This window comes from Hippopotamus amphibius, chromosome 13 (genome assembly GCF_030028045.1).
Source record: "Hippopotamus amphibius kiboko isolate mHipAmp2 chromosome 13, mHipAmp2.hap2, whole genome shotgun sequence".
Lineage (NCBI taxonomy): Eukaryota > Metazoa > Chordata > Mammalia > Artiodactyla > Hippopotamidae > Hippopotamus > Hippopotamus amphibius.
In genome coordinates this window covers 99,377,994-99,381,884 of record NC_080198.1, presented here as the reverse complement: position 1 = coordinate 99,381,884, position 3,891 = coordinate 99,377,994, and positions in this window count along the sequence as shown.

Sequence of the window (3,891 nt, the reverse complement as noted above, 5' to 3'; positions counted from 1 at the left end):
GTTTATAGAGGAGACAAATGTGTAAAATATATTTATTTCAAACTTTTACTTTACCTTCAAGTGAGAGCAATACACACTGTGGGAAATTTGGCAAATGCAGATGTGTCCACAGAAGAAAACACACGGCGCCTGCAATCCTGCCTTCCAGAGAGAGCCACTGAGATGTGAGCCGCTCAAACATCCCACGTACTATGCTCTGTGAGTGACTGACAAGTCAGAGAGCCCCGATGCGGTCCTTCCCTGCTGCTTATTCGGTGCGAGTCCCCTCTGTGAGCTGCACCTTCCTCATCTCTGAGATAGATTAAAAAGCATCCCCTCCCCTGTGGGACTGTGTGACGTAAGCGCAGCAATGAACGTGGCGCAGTGTAGCCGGCGGGGCGGGCAGGTGCTTGGAGGAAAGAGGCTGCTGTGTGGCGATGAGCAGCCTGTTTATAGGCTGTTAATTTCTCTTTATCGCAGCCGACATCACCGCCCAACACCTTGTTCTCCAGGTGGAGAAACTGAGGCCCAGGGAGGCAAGGGTTACAAGGAGCCAAGATGAGAACCCAGCCTTTTCCTCTCCTGCCTGGGACCCACCATGGCCGGGCACAGCCTTAGAACGTCTGATCCATCCCCTTCTGTGCTGTGGCCCCTGCAGCAAAAAGTGGAGTTTCTCGAAGGTGCCTGCTTCTCCAGGAAGCCTGCCTGTGAGTCTGAGCCAGTTGGCAAAGCATTGCTTTTGCATAAATGACAGTGGTTCTAGAGCCCCAGTGGGGAAAGTCCAGGGAGGCGGGGCTGCTCCTCTGGCGGGAGGTTTTAGAACATCTTTCTGGTGTGAGATGATGCTTTGTGAGCTTCCACAAAAAGGGCTGGGTGTAAAATCAAACCTATACATGTGGTGCGGTTTTACCACATATACTTTATAATTTGTTAATTTTCAAAATTCCTACAATCTGATTTTGTCTTTATAATCAGATTTTTAAAATCTTTAATAAAATAAAGTGGTGCAAGGGAGCAGAATTACAGGGTTGCAGGGAGGTTACTGCCCCCTCCCCTGCCCAGTTCACACATCCTCCTGGAGGGCCCATCCTGAGTGTGAGGGGCACGTGCTCCGGGCTGGGCTTTTGGAGAACAGAGGCAGGCACAGTCCTGGTCTTTGTGCGGCCTGCGGTTTTAGGGGGAAGGGAGACATGGATCAAATATAGTCACACAAAGTAGAGATACAGAAACTGAGACCCGTGTCACCAAAACATGCACTGGGATTAGGGGAAGTGGGTTGGCCTGGTCCAGGAGGCTGAGACCCAAAGGCTGGTGGGAGTTAGGGGAAAAGGGCAGGAAAGAGCATCCCGCAGAGCAAACAGCATGTGCAAAGGCCCTGTGGTGGTGATGGGAGCCACAGTTGGGAGGGCCCACCAGCAAGGCTGGAGCTGAGGCGGAGGTAAATGTGAGGGGGTGAGATCAGATTTGCATTCTGCAAAGATCGCACTGTCTGCAGTATAAGAACAGCTGGGCACCTTGAAGATACAGCTTCAAAAGACCAGGAGGAAGCCACACCTCGAGGGGTGCGAGCAGGTGGAGGCAACCTGGAGTCCAGTGGCAAGAGGGGGTCTGTGCAGACCCGTGGAGCCTGCAGCCACTGCTCTCCCTGCGCCCAGGTGTGTGGGGGGCAGCTCAGGGTCTGAAAGGGTGGAAGGAGGGCTCTCTCCTCCCCAGCGCATCAGCCACCCAGCATGGCTCAGGGCGGCCCGGGGAGGGGTTGGACACTGATTCTACACTCTGTTCTCCAGCGGCAGGACTTCCATTTATAGTACTGATGGGGAACTCTCCCCAGGCCAGACAGGGCCAGGCGGGGAGGTGGGGTGCCCTGCGCGAGGGGGCCGGGGCGGCCGTGGGGCCTCAGAACCCCCTGGGCTCCCTGGACAGCGCAGAAGCAGCAGCGCTCCTGTCTCTGAGAGGCGGGGCCGGGGCCTCAAGTGTCTGCTGCTCCCCTCCTTGGGATTCAGCTGGACTCTTCAGAATTAGGCTCCGCTGCTGACTGAAACCTCACTCTCTCCACTTCTAACTTATTTTTTTTTAAATCTTGAGAGCCATTTAAAAAAAATATTCATTAATTGATTTGGTTGTGTGGGGTCTTAGTTGCAGCACACAGGCTTCTTCGTTGTGGCATGAGAACTCTTAGTTGCGGCATGTGGGATCTAGTTCCCTGACCAGGGATCGAACCCGGGCCCCCTGCATTGGGAGCGCGGGGTCCCAACCACTGCACCACCAGGAAAGTCCCGAGAGCCATTTTTATTGTAGAAAATTTCAAACATACACAGAGTGGAGAGTGTAGTGATCCCCTGTGTACCCGTCTCAACACTGATCGTGTTCAGCTCTTCCTGTCCCCTCTCCATGTTCTTGTTATTTTTATTTTTCCTGGGTTCATTGAGAGTGTATCTCAGCTATATCAGAGCCCATGAAAATACTTCAGCTTGTTCTATGCACATCTCCAGCAGTGTTTTTTTTTTTTTTTTGAGGCATAATCACAATACTGTAAGATACCTAATAAAATTAACAATAATTCCTTGATGTTTTATAATTCCCCAATTATCTCTAAAAATGTCTTTCTATAGTTTGTTCAAATCAGGTTCCAGGGAATTCCCTGGCGGTCCAGTGGTTAGAATTCTGTGCTTCCATCACAGGGGCCGCGGGTTGCATCCCTGGTCAGGGAACTAAGATCTCGCACTAGGTTCCAAAGGTGACACACTGCACTTGGTAGATGGGTTGTTACATCTCTTTTAGTTGGAAATCGTTCTCCCTTGGTTTGTTTTTCCTATGCCACATATTTGTTGATGACATCGCATTATTTGTCTTGTAGAATTTTCTGAATTATGGATTTAGCAGATTATATACTTGTGATGGCGTCAAAAAGCTCCTCTAGCTCCAGTACTTCCTATAAGCTCAGTTTCATCTCGAGCAGTGGTCCTCAATTTTGCCCCAAGGGATATTTTGCAGTGTCCTCTGAAGAGAGTCCCTTAGGAGGCACTGGGCTGGGGATGGGAGCAGGACCAGTAGAGGGGTGTGCGTCTAGAGGTCGCTCCCAGCATCCATGCATGTGTACTTCCTACATGTCCCATCAGGAGTGAACGGCTTCTCCCACTCTTAGCAACGTCCCCTTGGTCTAGGGGGTCCCGGTGCTGTCAGCACGTCACCTGATGAATCTGCAGTCATTCGTGATCAGTGTCTAGATCAGCCATTAGGGTTGCAGGATGGTGAGACATTTTTTGTTGTCAGTGTAATGCAATTATGACTTTAATACTTTCTCACGTACTGTTTACAAAGGGCTTTCCCATCCAGGATGGAATAACCAAACTCACTGCTGTGCTGGAGGCAGGTCTGGTAATCTTCTTTTTTTTTTTTAATTAATTTTTATTGGAGTATAGTGGATTTACACTGTTGTGTTAATCTCAGGTGCACAGCAAAGTGAATCCGCTATACATATGTGTGTATATATATATATATATATATATATAATCTCCACTCTTTTTTAGATTCTTTTCCCATATAGGTTAGGGTTAGGGTTAGAGTTCCCTGTGCTATATAGTAGGTTCTTATTTGTTTTCTACTTTATATATAGTAGTGTGTCTATGTCAATCCCAATCTCCCAATTTGTCGATAACCTTCTAATAATTTTCTCCAGACAAGCAGGCTGAGATCAGAGGAGGGAAGTGGCACAGGACCCCACAAGACCCCACAGCTCAGTAAGAGCACCAGGCCAGGCCTGGGCAGGGCCGCCGCCCAGAGCTCCATTCACAGGCGCATGCTGAGCTCAGCCGGCTGCAGGGAAGGGAGGAAACACCCTGTGATCTTTTAGAAGCTACGCAAGTTCTAAGTTTCTCTGCTATGCGTCAGCTGTTTCGAACATCCCTCCCC